Genomic DNA, 18,182 nt, shown 5'->3' on the forward strand with positions numbered 1-18,182 from the left:
AGCGATTCTCCTGCCTCAGCCTCCCAAGTAGCTGGGATTACAAGCATGCACCACCACACCCAGCTAATTTTGTATTTTAGGTAAAGACAGGGTTTCTCCATGTTGGTCAGGCTGGTCTCGAACTCCCGACCTCAGGTAATCTGCCCCTGACCCCAGCCTCCCAAAGTGCTGGGATTACAGGCATGAGACACCGTGCCCAGCCTCTGGATACCATGTTTTATGTGATAGAGTTTGCATTTATTAGTACTATATTTCAGTTTTTTCTTATGTGGTAGAAGGTTATAAAAATGCATTCCAGTGATTTCTTAGGTAACAGTAGAATCTGTTTTCTCAGACAGTAGCATATGAATTCTTGATATACCACCTTAAGGGTACTGAAAGCAGCTGGATAAATTTGGTAAACTCTGGAAGTACAAGCTCATTAGAGGCAGAGTCAAGAAAACACATGTTAGTTCAATTTAATTTATTTGTCTAAATTATTGTTGAGCCACATTCATCAGTATGTGTAACGCTAACTTGGTAAACAAATCCTTTATACTGAGTCAGAACTTGTTTCACCTGGTGGTTTTATTTTAAATGTTTGAGCTGTATAACATTAAAAAAAGTAACAAAGTAATACAATTTGATTCAAAGAATATGAAAAGAAAAGTCATACAGGCACGCTGAAAATGAATTGGAATGTGGCACCTGACATTAATTAACAGATTGAGCAGATTAGAGTAGATCTAAATCTCTGTAAACAATATTTTTTTTGCTTTAAAACATCATCAATGGCTGGGTGCGGTGGCTTACACCTGTAATTCCAGCACTTTAGTTGGTTGAGGTGGGCAGATAATGAGGTCAGGAGATGGAGACCATCCTGGCTAACATGGTGAAACCCTGTCTCTACTAAAAATACAAAAAAATATATATATATATATGTGGTCATGGTGGCATGCACCTGTAGTCTTAGCTACCCGGGAATCAAGAAAATCACTTGAACCCAGCAGGCAGAGGTTGCAGTGAGCAGAGATCGTGCCACTGCCCTCCAGCCTGGGCGACAGAGCGAGATTCTGTCTCAAAAAAAAAAAAAAATAGGCCAGTGGGATTTCAAGAAAATTGATTTGTTTACCCATTATCAATCAATATTAGGTAAAACTAGACAATTTTAAACACACCATACACAAAATAAAATCAGTCAATTTAGCTCCAGACTTAATCTGATTAAAACAAGACTTCTCAGTACTTGAAAACACCAAATTATCGATTAAAAATATTCATTTTGAACAGATCTTTGATCAAATGTATATATTACTACTAAGTAAAACCTAATACTAATAGGTTTGATGCATGAAATATTAGTGAATGTGTATCACTGTAGTTAAAAGTAAGCAATTATTTAAATCCACTGTCTAAATGATTTTGATTACATTATTTGGTATTTTAGTTGAGTGCCAGTATTCATGTACCATAGAAAACTACCCACTTTTTTTTCTTTTTTTCTTTTTTTCTTTTTTTTACTATTTTGCCATTCTATAAAATAAGACTGAATTTGTGGAGATGTTTTTATAGAAACCAATCTTTTTAAAAAAGATTTAGACATCAAAAAATAGAGATATTAATGTCATATTATATACACAGTTTGTGCAACCCTATAATAATTTGTAAAGTTGGTTTGTGTACACCAATCTTAGATTACCTAAAACATAATAAAATGTCTTTTTAGTGTTATATTTAACATACAAAAGTTCAAAATATATCCAGACACACAGAAACTGTGGTGGCCACTTTAGAAAACAAATGTTTTAGCATGATACACTGTTCTGTGTATGTACAGATTGAAAACCAAACTTTGAAGTTTTTGGATCATAAACAGGAGCATTATTTGTGAGTCTGCACCTTAAATACATAAACCAAATACATAGTTTACTCTTGTTAATTTAAAATATACTGCATTTTAAAATTCAAATATCGAAAACTTCATGAGCCATACAACTGTTAACTGTATTTTCAAAATATAAGAACTTTAAAAACTGTAAACCATGACAGTTTAGTTGAAAACATGATTAATGACTTCTTTATTTGCACTTGTGTTGAGAATCAACTTTATTCATTTTGGAACAAACAGGAGATGATGTGGTGGTGACTTGCTAGGTGATGACTGTGATGGTATTTACTGTCTTAGGGATGGTGGGATCCAGTGGACCAGAATTGTCAGCACTTTACAATGTTCACTGTTGACCTTTCTGTGACTAAGATTCGTTTTCCAGACTCCTTCATCAACTCCATTTCTGTCGTGGTGTGAAGCATTTTGCACTGCTTTAGCGTCTGCCTTTGATTTCTGCTAATTTTCTTTCACTTTTCATTTGTCTTGTCCGTCTCTGGTGGTTGCCTTGCTGTCCCACTTTGAAGAGTCTGGGCAGCTTCACCCTCAATTATATAATTATGTAGATATATAACCACAAATATAATTAACATATATTTATATCTTCAGCTTGTGTAGGCCTTGGCAAGCCCTCTTCCATAATGTCATGCCAAATTATACTACCAGCATTATATGAGTAATAATTTATTCTCTAATTTTTTATTTTTCAAACCTTACAGTGTAAACTGAAAGCAGAGACCTTTCATGTCATTCACCGCTATATTTGCAGTTTTTTTTTTTTTTTTTTTTTTTTTGAGACGGAGTCTTGCTTTGTCGCCCAGGCTGGAGTGCAGTGGCCGGATCTCGGCTCAGCGCAAGCTCCACCTCCCGGGTCCACGCCATTCTCCTGCCTCAGCCTCCGAGTAGCTGGGACTACAGGTGCCCGCCACCTCGCCCGGCTAGTTTTTTTGTATTTTTAGTAGAGACAGGGTTTCACCGTGTTAGCCAGGATGGTCTCCATCTCCTGACCTCGTGATCCACCCGCCTCGGCCTCCCAAAGTGCTGGGATTACAGGCCTGAGCCACCGTGCCCAGCCATATTTGCAGTTTTTAAATTAAATAAATAAATTCGATTTGACTTTGAAGCATTTATTTTCTTAAAACTAGCTGTGGTAGCTGGGCACGGTGGCTCACGCCTGTAATCCCAGCACTTTGGGAGGCTGAAGCAGGCAGATCATGAGGTCAGGCCATCAAGACCATCCATCAAGACCACGGTGAAACCCCGTCTCTAGTAAAAATACAAAAAATTAGCCGGGCGTGATGGCGGGCGCCTGTAGTCCCAGCTACTCAGGAGGCTGAGGCAGGAGAATGGCGTGAACCCAAGAGGCGGAGCTTGCCGTGAGCGGATAAAGTGCCACTGCACTCTGTCTGGGCAACAGAGCGAGACTGTGTCTTTAAAAAAAAAAAAAAAAAAAACCAGCTGTGGTAAAATTGATTTATTTATTCTTTTCTGAACATCATTTTCCCCCCACAGCTCTGTTTCTGTAAGCATAAAATTTATATCAACAATTTTTCCTTCTCTTGGCCGTTCTGTCGGTGTCATTTCTCCCCAAGAGATACTGTAACAGAGCAGGTGCAATTTCAACACAGTCTTAAAGAAGATAGGCCTTGGCTCTCCAGGTGAGCTCTAAGCAAGTGTAAATAACTACTTTGTAAACATATAGAATTTTTATTTTTTATTTTTTTACCATAAATATTTATTAAGCTGTAATTTCTACAATATTTTATTTTTGTTTTGACATCTACAAATATATTTACATAACACCAATGCCAGTATTTTAATAAACAGGAGGAATGTTTATATAACTATGTACAAAAAAGCTTGATACATTTACCTCTGTATATTTGTACAATCAATTTCCCAAGGCTCAATTAACTAAAGTACACACACCCTATTACATTCAAACCAAATAAATTTACATTAAGTTTCAAATTAAATGCCTTATAAATTTATAACCAGATCCACAAAATGTAAATGGAATCATGAATACACTGTTGATAATAGAAATCATAACTCACAAATGCGATTTCCAGGTAAAAAGAGGAAAATAACTGCTTTGCTGCATTTTTATTGGGTGCTAATTACCAACACCATTACAAAGAAAACAATTTAATTACAGAGTATACAGAGATTTAACACACATTTAAATATTAAATTGACACTACAATAAAATATTTAAATCTGCATGAAGATATTAAAACATATGGTCAAGAATACCATGAGCAGCCACAGGTTTTTTGAAGGTAATGTAAATGACACTGAGCTTTTTATGCCACCAAAATAGAAAAACTGGTACTGGTGCATCTTTCACATATCAAGAAAGAGGGGGACCAGGTGTGGTGGCTCACGCCTGTAATCCCAGCACTTTGGGAGGCCGAGGTGGGTGGATCACGGGGTCAGGAGTTTAAGACCAGCCTGGACAAGATGGTGAAACCCCATCTTTACTAAAAATACAAAAATTAGCTGGGTGTGGTGGCCACCGCCTGTAATCCCAGCTACTTGGGAGGCTGAGGCAGAGAATTGCTTAAATCCAGGAGGCAGAGATTGCAGTGAGCTGAGATTGCGCCACTGCTCTCCAGCCTGGGCAACAGAGTGAGACTCTGTCGAAAAAGAAAGGAAGGGAGGGAGGGAGGGAGGGAGGGAGGGAGGGAGGGAGGGAGGAAGGAAGGAAGGAAGGAAGGAAGGAAGGAAGGAAGGAAGGAAGGAAGGAAGGAAGGAAGGAAGGAAGGAGTAAAATGCAGAATTCAATATGCTAAAAAAAAGATTGTTTATATCAGATATATACATCTTATCGATGGTTGTCTGATATGAACTTTAAGTGTTCTGCATAAGGTTTTGCAAAATATATATGATTCTATTGCTCACAAGAGCAAAAGTCCAACTATTCTAATGGCCATAAAGAAAGATTTTTTGGAAAATAATATATTTTTCTAGAAAGTTGGGAGTGAAACAGTTGACCACTTAGGAACCTTAGAAATTTATTTAAATGTTAGGTAGACAGCAAGAGATGGTATTTTGGTTAAGCCAGTCAATTTAAAATCCACCAGAAATAAGTTATCAGGTGTCAACTTTCAAGGAATTTTATTAATTAAAAGCATCTTAAGAAAGAGCCAGGTGCAGTGGCTCACGCCTGTAATCCCAGCACTTTCGAAGGCCAAGGCTGGTGGATCACGAGGTCAGGAGATCAAGACCATCCTGGTTAACATGGTGACACTCTGTCTCTACTAAAAATACAAAAGATTAGCCGGGTGTGGTGGTGGGTGCCTGTAGTCCCAGCTACTCCAGAGGCTGAGGCAAGACGATGGCATGAACATGGCATGAACTCAGGAGGTGGAGCTTGCAGTGAGCCAAGAGCACACCACTGCACTCCAGCCTGGGCGACAGAGCAAGACTCCATCTCAAAAAAAAAAAAAAAAAAAAAAAAAAAAAAAGGAGAAGAAGAAGAAATCGCAGAAATAAAGCAATTCAGGATTTTGACTAAAGATAAATTGTATTAGGCATGTAATTAGATTCTGTGTTGGTCATTTGACATCCGCTATTTTTAACTGCTTCATAAGCCTGCTGAATCACAGGTCCAGATAAGCAATCACCATTGTTTACATGCACCTTGGAAGGCAGCTCCTATGGGCACGCAAATGTTATAATCTTCCCAACCACTGACCCCAACTTGCATAATATGTGCATAATCATGTGCTCAAATGCCCATGGATGAAGAGTTTTTCAAGGGAAATTCTAGGGATTCAGGAAGTCAGCTGAATCTAGGAAAATTTGGGTCCCGTTATGTTTACCTTAAAGATAGAAGTTTAATAAACATTTTGAAAACATTTGCATCTGTTTTCCAGATACTTGCAATCCAGAATAAAATTTCACAAAATCTTTGCACAAGAGTTTGTAGACAGGTAAGTTTTCTTCAAACTGAGACTGTGACCATAGGTCTGGGTTCCAGCAGACCTGGCAGGGCTACCTCCAAACCTGCCTGCTGGGCTGTGTGAGTGGCTGCTGGGGCACATTGGTGGACAGGAAAGAGCCAAGGAGACAGTCACGATAACCAGATGCCTCCAAAGCTGCATTCTGCAAATGTTGAACTTTGTTTACTAATGGATTCTAGAAGGCGAGTGTTTTCACCAGTTCCTGACTCATGCCTTCTGAAGCTTTCCAGCCCAGGGTTCTCACAGCTGTCCACCCTGCATGTCTCACTCTCTGCCCCTAGAGGCTACCTAAAATGAGGACCCAATAGACTTCAGGAAAAGCACCTAACACATCTACTATAAACATTTCAGGAAAAGCACCTAACACATCTACTATAAACACTTCAGGAAAAGCTATTCAGATCTTATTTGAGGCTGATTTGTTGCTGTTTATTGTTTGTGAAGATGCTTTTTCAGCAGAAACTGACTTGAGAGTCATATTAGCTATTACTATTTGTTTTCCTTCTAAGGTCCTCAGTCAAGCAAAACCAAAACGAAACCAACCAAAAAACTCAAGAGTATAGCTTTTGTGTATAGCCCCAGCTGGCTAACAGTAAACTCGGGATAGCAAAGCAATTCTTGAGTAATCTTCAGCACTTACCCATGTAGCTCTTGGCATCAAACCTCAAAGACATTTGTTTTTTCTTCCTTGCCTTTTCCCATTCACAGTGTTGAGGTTAAAATAAATCAAAGTACAGCGGGAAAACAATCTTAGGTCTTCTAGAAATAACAATTTCTTCATTTAGAAATCTGAATGATGGGGGCGGGGAGGGGTTGGCAGGAGATCACCAGAATCCAAAAAAGGTTGAGTTTTATTCTCCAGGCCAACTATCCACATTTGGAGGTGACAACATTCATGAACTAAGTTAACATCCACCAAAAATAACATAAAAGCTCACAGTTTTGGAATATGACAATAATGCACATAGATCTTACCCACCAATCACTAAGCTGCAAAAGCAAACACTGGCATTTAAACTTTTCTATAATATCAGATTAGCATGTTCTTCCCCTCAATGTAAAGTTCTAATAGGTTTGACTTAATCTACCTTTATGAAATACCCTTTCCTTTTCTTTTTCTTTTTCTTTTTTTTTCTTTTTTTTTTTTTTTTTTTTTTTGAGATGGAGTCTTACTCTGTCACCAGGCTGGAGTGCAATGGTGCAATCTTGGCTCACTGCAACCTCCACCTCCCAGGTTCAAGCCATTCTCCTGCCTCAGGCTCCAAAGTAGCTGGGACTACAGGTGTGCGCCACCACACCCAGCAATTTTTTTTTTTTTTTTTTTTTTTTTTTTTAGTATTTTAGTAGAGATGGGGTTTCACCATGTTGGCCGGGATGGTCTCTATCTCCTAACCTCGTGATTCACCCGCCTCAGCCCCGCAAAGTGCTGAGATTACAGGCATGAGCCACAGCACCCAACCTTTTCTTGAGATGGAGTTTCACTCTTGTTGCCCAAGCTGGAGTGCGATGGCATGCAATCTCAGCTCACTGCAACCTCTGCCTCCTGGGCTCAAGTGATTCTCCTGCCTCAGCCTCCTAGGTAGCTGAAATTACAGGCACCTGCCACCATGCCTGGCTAATTTTTGTATTTTTAGTAGAGATGGGGTTTCACCATGTTGGTCAGGCTGGTCTTGAACTCCTGACCTCAGGTGATCCGCCTGCCTTGGCCTCCCGAAGTGCTGGGATTACAGGCATGAGCCACTGCGCCCAGCCTAATACACTTTCAAAGATATATTTATGAATATATTTTGCTGGGAAAAGTTAACTTTATGCTCTAAGCACAAATTTCTCTCACTGTACAGCTAAATATGGTTATATACTTTGTTTAAAACATGTTCTTTTCTATTAATGGCACTTCATGTGTAGTTCCACATAAAGTTTTGTCCTAAGAGCTAATGGAAAGGTAAAAATACCCTTGCAATTTGCCTCTCCTTGTTTAGCCATGCTTATTGTCTGGGGTCTGTTGTTCTTTTCTCTCCATTTTGTTTTTTTAAGACCATGCACTGGTACAAGTTGGCAGTGCTGGCTGACTGGCCCTCATTTGTCTTTGGAGCAGTGGAGGGTTTTAGCCCCTGTGAGGGCAGTTTAAGCAGTCTGACCTGCTTCTTAGGTGCTCCAGCTCCTCAGTCACACTCGAGCTGCCATGCTGGTACAAGCCCACGGGCCCAGTGATATGCAGGCACCACTGTGAAGCACAGTGGAGCGCCTCATTCCCCACCCTTGTGCCTGCGCAGGATGTACATGCAGGACATGAACAACAGGACGGTCCACACGATCCAGAGGAAGTGCTGAACACCAGGTGCAGCATCTGAAGGTTAAGCTTAGGGTCAGAGACAAGAACCAGAAGGCCAAGAAGATGGCACTGACCAACAGAAGGGCAAGGGTTTAGCTGCTTCCCACTGAGGCTGGGTTAAAATGCTGGGGCAGGTTGAAAATGTCAAGTCCAAGAACATCCAAGAGCTCTGACCAAACTCTACACAATGTGTGCATGAACATACCCACTTTCAACATGAACTTCTCGGTCAGCTGGGTCAAAAGCTTCTGAGCGGCAGACATTGTCTCCTCATAAGAGGCTATGGATGCTCTAGCAGAAAGGGTTGACTATACCAGAGTGGCTGTTCTCAATGTCCCAGGGACCTCATGCTCCTTGCACTCCTGAGGCCAGCAGCTCAAGCAGCAGCAGCAGGAGCAGGAGGAGCGCGGCTCGGGGCTGGCACCTGCGGATTGCACCAGATGCATGTGCCCATGTCAGCAGGTGGCATGCAGTATCATTGTGCAGGGTGAGGGCTGCGCGCAGGCCTGGGCTGCCACAGGCCCAGCAAAGACAGTGTTGGAATGACCAGAGGCTGCATGCCACACCTTTACCCACTACTTCTGCCACTGCCTATATTTTTTAAATAAACACCTTTTCAAGGGCACATGTAGTCACTTATAAAGATAAGAGCTCCCTCCTGCTGCCTTTTTTTTCTCCTTTTCAGTTTCCAGTTTTTCTCCTTTTCAGTTTCCAGGCTTCTGGCTAACATCCACAAATGTATTAGGTCACAGCAATATGATGATTTTTTTTTTTTTTTTTTTTTTTTTTTTTTTTTTTGAGACAGGGTCTCGCTCTGTCGCCCAGGCTGTAATGCACTGGCACTATCTCAGCTCACTGCAGCCTCCACCTGCCAGGTTCAAGCGATTCTCTTCCCTCAGCCTCCCAAGTAGCTGGGATTACTGGAGTTTTCCATGATGCCTAACTAATTCTTATATTTGTAGTAGAGACAGAGTTTTGCCATGTTGCCCAGGTTGGTCTTGAACTTCGGCTTCAGGTGGTCTCCCTACTTCGGCCTCCCAAAGTGCTGGAATTACAGGCATAAGCCACCACGCCCAACCTGATTTTTTCTTAAATAAAGAAGCTTGCAAATTTACTCATTGTTGAGTATTTGAAGCCAAACTTATTATATACTAAAAAAAAGCCTTATCTCTCACATAAAGATAGAGTTGTGAGAAAAATACCTTTTGTAAACCATTAATCAATGAGGTGTTTTTTGTTTGTTTGTTTGTTTGTTTGTTTGTTTTGAGACGGAGTCTCACTCTGTCACCCAAGCTGGAGTGCAATGACGCAATCTCAGCTCACTGCAACCTCCACCTCCTGGGTTAAAGTAATTCTCCTGTCTCAGCCTCCCAAGTAGCTGGGAAGCAGTGAGTTTTAAAGATAAAATAAAATCTTCACTTCTGTATCAGCAAAATAACATGAAGCTCATATTACAATAAAAGTTGAAAAATTTGATGGGCTACACATATTGACTGGTAAAAGTTTTAAATACCAAAAGCTTCAAAGCCAGTATGATACCCTTGATTAGCCAGTTAGAGTAGGTAGTCAGATAGTGAGGAGTGGGGTAGGGTGGAGGTCCTGGGAATGTGCCCCAGGATTGTCAGCTGATTATCAGGTGGTCATCTCAGAACTGATAATGGTCTCAGCTGGCGCCAGGTAGGGAGAAACCGCCTACCAAACAGAAAGCATCTTGAGCTCATGGGCAGCAATTTCTTAATAAAATCTAAAAATTTGGGTAAGATTATGCAAACATGCACAGTGAGAGGCAAAAAAGTGGAGTTTAGGCTGGGCGCGGAGACTTATGCCTGTAATCTCAGCACTTTGGGAGGCCGAGGCTGGCGGATCACGAGGTCAGGAGATGGAGACCATCCTGGCTAACACGGTGAAACCACGTCTCTACTAAAAATACAAAAAATTAGCCGGGCATGGTGGCGGGCGCCTGTATTCCCAGCTACTCAGGAGGCTGAGGCAGGAGAATGGCGTGAACCCAGGAGACGGAGCCTGTAGTGAGCCGAGACCGCGCCACTGCACTCCAGCCTGGGCGACAGAGCGAGACTCCGTTTCAGGTAAAAAAAAAAAAAAAAAAAAAAAAAGTTTGTGGCGTGGAGTTTAACCAGTAAATGACCTATCTCTGGGGGTACTCAATCGGTAAAAAAGAAAAAACAAATTCCAAGAGAGCAAGTGTAGAACCGGAGAACACTCGCGGAGCATGTATATGACTTTCCTAGTACTGGCAAGTACTGCACAAGCAACAGTGAGGCAATCACCCACCCAAAGGAGGGACCGGGGGAGGAGACCAACAAACTAGAAAGTAATTGAGTGTATAAGAACGTAGAGCCAAGGGCCAGGCAGGGCACGTGATCTGGAAAGTGACCCCCTTGATCCCTTTTCAAGTGTACTTTGCTTTCTTTCAATAAACTCCCACTTTTGCTTCAAACGTTCTCTTCATCTCTTGGCTAGATTCTTTCTTTTGAGAGACAAAAACCAAAATCATTGCAAATCTGTGCAACCTGACCATTGGTACCAGAGTAATGAATGCTTTTTTATTGCTGGCAATTTATTACTTATTAATTTCTTCATAATTAATAGAAACCAACATGTAAGAGTCTAATTTTTAGTATATGAAGTTTTTCATATTTTCAGAAATAATTGTCAGTTTCCAAGAATTAACAATTAACAGGTCAACAGGTTAATTAACAATTAACAGGTCAATTAATTTGTCAACTTTGGTGTGTTTATATCTCCTGAGATTGCTAGATGTGAATAAGTCTTTAAAAATACAATTCTCTGGGGTGAAATTTCTCATCTTTTGAAGCCTGTGAATACACATATCCCATGAGAGCAAAGAATTTGGAAACTGCAGCAACTGAGTCCAGAATTGTTCACCCTGGAAATGTTGGGGTGTTTACCATTGCAGGCCACTCCAACACCCTTTCACCTTCTGTTGAAGGACCAATAAGAACCTGTTCATTTCAATGTGCAAGAGCCTTATAACTTCAAGATTAGCATTAAAAACCAAGAAAAGGCAATTTTATTATATTCTTCATATGTAATTAAGTAATAGTAAATAGTTACCAAAATAAAGCAAAATATGAGTGGTGACTATTCAGAGAAACTGTTCTATCTTCTCTGGATTCCCTGAAATTTCTGGAATGTTTTTTAATTCAATAGTATTATGATGTCAGTTCTATGCTTTTGCAATCTACAATATGAGTTTTAGCCAGTGACTAGAGTTGCAATTTTCTGAACTGAACAGTTGCTGAAGTCTTTCCCTCCTCAATTATGAAAGGTAGTTTTGACCAGTGATTAGTGCTACCTGCCAGAAATGTGCACAGTTCAGAGACAAGTCAGTGAGTTGGCTAAAAGCACAATTTCTAAGTTGAGAGGTCACAGCTGGATCATTGCAGACTGCATTTTTTCTTTTTAGATATTTTTAAGGCTTCATACTGTATTTTAATGTAACATTAAGAGCATATAACTTGAGGAACAACTTGTTTTTCAGTTCTTTCTAGAAGTTATACCTCATTATTGGAGCAAATTACATATTTGGTTGAAAAAGGTTTCAGTGCAGTTATGCAGTAAATGCAGAGACAACAAAATGAATTTTGAAAGTCCTTGTAAGATATTTACCCTTAATATTATTAAATTAACATCACATTAATAAAGGAATTCTATTAATTTTATTAATAACTTTAATCAAAATTGTTATTTTCAACCTATATGTTCTTATAATTGTTGAAGATGAATTTTAAAAAACTGTTTTGAAAATTGAATATTATATATGTTCATTTATTTTGGAGATACTTATTGCTCTTCAGGATACTCTGATATTGTCCACCAAGGGTGACTGTTAAATTATATACCATCACTCCTCTTCCTCATCATCTATTTAAAAATATCATCTACAACATTAAATCATCTGTCTATATGTGGTAGGTCATAAGTCACATAATATATTTTCTATAATATTTAGTTCCTACCCAATCCCATTTTATTTTATAGAAATTTATTTTGAATTAAGCTTTAAATAAGGACTAGGTCATTTGCTAGAATATCTCCTTTTCTGTAGATGTAATTTGTAATTTGTGCAAAGTAGTTTGTTCTGATTATTATCTCTATTTAATTTATGCTTCTTTACTGCTTCTCTTGTCATGTGCAAAAACGAATGCTTATTCTTCCTTAATCTTAATTTTTATTCTAACATCTTATTTAAAATCTACTTCTGCTTCTTCATTCCTTTCTAATTCTTGTACAAAATGGCATATGGTATTTTTACTTCCCTTAAATCCAATTTGACTCTTTATAAATGAATATAAGCATCTGATTATTCAATATATCTTTTAGTTTTAAAATACACTTTATAGTTTTAAAATACACTTTTTATAGTTTTGAAAGTTTTAAAATACACTTTAGTTTTTAAGTATTTTTTTCATAAATTATTTTCTGTAAGACCCTTATACTATGATGAGGGTACTATAAATTACTTTAGAATTTGTAGTTTATTATTATTGACTTCTCTTTCAATTTCAATGTCCAAACACACATTATGAAATATTGGCTAAAACGGAAAGATGTGTTGGGTCTGATAAAGTTGATATTTGATTTGACTTTCTAGCAACATTTATGGCTAAGTTCTCATTGGTCCAAGTTTTATTTTCATAAATTTACTTAAATATGTTTCTCTCTAATATTCTGCTGTTGCATATTTTAGTCTGTATGTTAGTTTCTGAGGGAGATATATATTCATTACATTCTCATTTTTGATAGAATTTCAGTTTTTTACTGTAATTGTATTCATTATTCTTTCCTCTATTTTGAATCCCAGTGTTTTTGTTAAACTTTATGTCTATGATTATGTAAAATATCTTACTATGTTTAATTATTTCTGTTTGAAATTCTTTTTGAAGTAACTAATTTTTGCTACTTTTTTTTTTTTTCAGATGGAGTCTTGCTCTTTGGTCCAGGCTGGAGTGCAGTGGTGTGATCTCGGCTCACTGCAACCTCCGCCTCCCAGGTTGAAGTGATTCTCCTGCCTCAGTCTCCCAAGTAGCTAGGATTGCAGGTGCTGCCTGGCTAATTTTTGTACTTTTAGTAGAGATGGGGTTTTACCATGTTGGCCAGGCTGGTCTTGAACTCACGACCTCAAGTGATCTGCCCACGTCGTCCTCCCTAACTGCTGGGATTACAGGCATGAGCCACTATGCCTGGTCTACTCATATTTCTTTTCCATGTATAATAATATATGTCTTTTGTTCAAAATGTCATCAAGTTAAGATTTTTGGTTTTTTTGTGACAATCTGTGGGAATTTTTTTAAATTAAGGAATGAAATATGTTTATATTTGTCATAAATTTGAAAGTGAAAAATAATTTCAATATTTCAAAATGCCATGTCCTTGAAGGAATCAAGGTAGAAAGTTTTTTATTTGATAAACAGCAGAAAGGGAGTAGATGAAGAACCAGGCCCCCTCTCTCCTCCCTGGCTGCTTAGGAGAGTGGAAGTGTTATTTGGTAGAGATGAGTACGCGTCATGGCTACTTGCTTGGAGAGACCTGTTTCTGCCACCCCACCTGTCACATTTAGGACTGGATAATAGAACCAACACATATCGTTTGTAAAATCAGAGATAATTATGTCTCATTCCAGACAATTATGTCTTAAAGCAGAAAAGCTCATTAAAGAAGATAATGCATTATGGATCACCTAAATTTCCTTGACCCTTAGGATAATATGGGGGGGCGGGGGACAACTGCCACTGAGAAGGACATGGCCATTACTTGAGGGAAAATGTTGATGCCAAAATGTGGCCCTGATGAGAGGATGCAGATAACAGCAAGGAGTATGTGAGGTGAAATTCATTTGAGGACATGCCCATCTCAGCAGACAGGCGGAGAAGGACCAGTCACTGTAGGGACTTCAGATGGGTGAGGTGCCACCAAGCATGGATCAGAAGGCATCGTTAAACTTTGCGGATGATGTAACCACAAGATGACCGTAGACCAGACGCATTCCATGAGGCCATGATGAGACTTAAGACTCCCAGCATCAAGATGTCATTTGGGGGAACAAAAAAAACAGAAATGAGGCATTCCTAAATGTGAAATTAAAATAGAACAACTTCTAAAAGCTCTTCCACTAGATTCAATTATTTTCTATCATACAGAAATTGAGATACAAACTAAAAAATTGAGACTTTTCTAAAGCTTTGGGGAAAGAATGATATAATTTTTTGTTTCCTCAAATTTCTGGCCTAGGAATTGTACTCAATATTAGAAGGAAAAGGATTTTGCTGAGAATGTGTGCTTCTTTCACCATCACAGGTGGCAGAGTTTTTAAAATAAATTTTATTGGCTAACTCAACAAGTAGATGACACCAGGATGGTGGGCACCTGAGGAGAGAGGGACAGTCTCCAGAAAAGGCATGATAGAGCAAGGGCAGGAAGATGGAATGGCTAATAAAAGGCCAGTAACAGTCTGTTCCTTCTGTGCTACCCTAACTGAGTCTGTTTTCATTGCAGAGAGTCAAATCCAATGAGAAACAAGTCAACACATATTAATTATTTTATATGTATGCTATATATGTATTTTATAGTATGTTATGTACATAGTGCATTTTGATAAGTCGCTTCTCATTTATGATTTCAGTCTAATTTTTTAATATTCTGCTTAACAATATGGCTTCTATAAATATTTTGAGATGTTTGGTTTCAAAGAAAGCTAATTTTCTCTTATCAGTTTGGATATATGTAAATATATATACCCAAATATATACACAAACATTTAAATATATAAATACTTAGTATGCAAATTAGAATTCTAAAATATGGTCAATAGACCTGATGGCAGTTTACATAAAAAGAAAATGGTGGTTTTACATTTATCTCATTTTATCAAATACCTGTCTACTTTCCTTTGTGCTCTAGTTCTTACCCAGATTTAAGTCTAACAGTGGATTTTAAAATCTTGTCTGGACACGGCTTCCTGTGCTCTTTTTAAAGTCTCTAATCATGAATGACACTGATAAAACTTCAGAGTTCATAGGGATCACTTGGGGCTATTGTTACAAAGCAGATTCCTGGTTCCCAGCCTCAGAGATTCTAATTCAGTGTAGCTGGTAATGCTGTTGTTGAGGGTCTGTGGACCACCCTTTGAGTCGTACCGGTCTAATTCACTTCATTCCTAAATGGTTATATCCAGCTCTGATACAGCATGCATTTGGATTCCACCTCTAAGACCTTACTTCCTGAGTTATCTTTTCATTTAAACCTCCTCCTCTTTTAGCTCTGTCCTCTGAGACTGGACAAACCTTATTTAAAAACAACAGTAACAATATATCCTCTCCCTATCTATCTCACCCTCCTTTCTTGCTACTATTTGTCTTTGCCTCTCCCAGCCCCACTTTTTCCAGCCAAGCTTATTGCAGACATCCTCAGCCTCTACCTTGATCCCTTCTTGTCTGATAACTCATGGCTTTTAATCTATCCTACCTAATGCTGCAGTGCAGTAGCTCTGATGATCAACATCCCACCAAATGCAGTGGTTCTTGCTACGCTTATTTAACTGTACCTCAGTCTGATTAAGCTGTTGTTTCTACTGCAGGTTTCTGCTCATTCAAATCTATCCTTTTTCATTATAATTTATTTTATTTAACAATCTAGGAAGTTCACAGCCAGCAGCAGTTCCAGTGCAATTTCAGGTGCAACTGGGAATTCGAGAATCTTGGTGGAGCTGCTAGTGTAGCGAACCTTGTACATAAAATACATACATACTTTTGATAGCACATGTGAAGGTATCTCTTTAAAACTGACCTCATTGGTTTGTTGACCTGGGCCACTCAACATGGCTTTTATCATGCCTGATTGTTAATGCATGTTCTCTTTTTACAATAAATTCATGGCCATCAGATGATATCAATTTGACATACATGGCATTAGGGCCTTCACAGTCACCATAGGTTTTCTCCTCTCCATCCATTTTCTTCTTATGAAATTCTGCTTTGCTTCCCCAGGAACTTTAGTAGTTTCCCAGAGCTCTGTTTCTGCCCCAGCCTGAGACTCACTTGTCAGCCCTGCAGCCACTGCAGCCAGGTCCCCACGTACTGCCACAGCCTCTATTCCAGGGCCGCCCCACTGTCACCCCAAATCTATCCTCATGACTCCCGTTACCAAGCTCACTCATGTTTTTGACTTTAAGTTCTCATTTTGCTACTTTTTTAAAAAAGAAAATAAATTTCCTTCTTTGATTGTGGATAGCATGATTGTGAAGCTAGTTCACCTGCCTTCTGTCTTTAAGTCACACTCTTCCTAATTTTGCTCCTAGCTTTGCTCTGGCATCCTTCCTGAGTTTCTGATTCAAATGCTTAAGTTTTACCTTGGATTTCTTACAATCAAGCTTAGCATAGCCAATAATTTCCTTTTCAATGCCATTTTTGCTGTCTCAATATGTCGAATGATTCCACTCAGACTCTAATCATGAAAGGCAAACACATTGAATTTAATCTAGTATCCCGTCAAGCATCATATCTAGCCATTTGTACTTTTTAGATATTTCTCTCTCTTTCTTTCTCTCTCTCTCTCTCTTTTTTTTTTTTTTTTTTTTTTTTTTTTTTGAGACAGAGTTTTGCTGTCATTGCTCAAGCTGGAGTGCAATGGCACCATCTCGGCTCACTGCAATCTCCGCTTCCTGGGTTCAAGTGGCTATCCTGCCTCAGCCTCCTGAGTAGCTGGAATTACAGGCATGAGCCCCCTGCGCCCAGCCTCAGATATTTTTCTCTTAGGCCTCCTCCTCACCAGCATTATTTATGTTCAAGTAAGTGTCATCTCTCATCAGAATTGTTACTGCGTTCTCCCGTTTTCTCTGCCTGTCTCTTGCTTGACCTCTTTACTTATACATTGTAGCCAGGATGAATTATGTATAACAGGAATCATCATCGCTTACTTCAAATTCTTCAAAGAGCCATGTACCTCAGGTTCATTCGCCTGACAGATGTTGACTTGATCCTATTTATTTCTCCAGTCTCATGTGCTTTATTTCTTATTGCTAAAATACTAATATAGAGTATTTATAGTTATATAACAGAAACATCATCATCAATAATTAAGGTTACCATTTTCTCATATTTGCTACACATACAGATACATGTAATGTATAATTATTAAGAGAATACATATTGGAATTGGATAATCCAGGTCTGCAACCAACTAGCTATGTAACCTCAGGCTTGTGACTTGAAATTTCTGTGCCTCAATTATCTTATCTATAAAACTGAGGTAATAGTAGAATCCTTGCAAAATGGGCATATTGCAAGGATTAAATGAGTTAATAAATCAAATTTTTCTGGCTAATCTGAAAATAAAGCTTCTATAAAAATTTCAGAAGTACTTTGTTCTACTGAGACATTGTATTGCATTTTCATTAAATTTTTAGAATATATAATTAAGAAATTGACACCCCACCTCTGTTCTTACTTTCACTGTGAACATCAATAATTGCTTAAACCCATTGGCCTTAGCTTCTCTGTCTTTAAATGAGCATAATTGTTTATAATATTCAAAATCATATTATAAGAATTAAGTAAAATGATTTTTGTAAAGTACTTGGAAAAAGTGCCTGGCACATAGAACATGTGCAATAAATGCTGGCTTTATTATTATTATCACTACTAATTTTTATCAGAATTGAATTCCTTCATTCATGAAATGAACTATCTACTTTATTCAGTTTGTCTTTGATGTACTTCAATTGCACTTTTATAAGTAAAATTATTTTTTAAATTGAAATAGTTTTTTGATACAAAAGGTAAGATACTTTATTGCTGGTTTTGCTCTCTAAGTAGCTACTGCTGTTAAAATGCTGTTGGCTTTCCATATTTTAATTTATCCAGCAAATCTGCCTGTATATACATTTGCCTGTGTATTCTTTTGCAATTTCTGGATAGACAGTATTATTTTAAAACAAGAAAAAAAATCAGGTTTTTATTTCCAAATCTTTCACTATGTG

General features: G+C 38.4%; 2 pseudogenes; one reads left to right on the top strand and one right to left on the bottom strand.

Annotated features, from left to right (window-relative positions):
* Positions 1 to 18,182, top strand: part of LOC103233516 (SHC SH2 domain-binding protein 1-like) — a 632,774-nt pseudogene that overhangs the window by 194,274 nt on the left and 420,318 nt on the right.
* On the bottom strand, positions 15,830 to 16,242 carry LOC103232078 (elongin-C pseudogene; annotated as a pseudogene).

Source organism: Chlorocebus sabaeus, chromosome 5, assembly GCF_047675955.1.
Source record: "Chlorocebus sabaeus isolate Y175 chromosome 5, mChlSab1.0.hap1, whole genome shotgun sequence".
In the NCBI taxonomy this organism is placed as follows: Eukaryota; Metazoa; Chordata; class Mammalia; order Primates; family Cercopithecidae; genus Chlorocebus; species Chlorocebus sabaeus.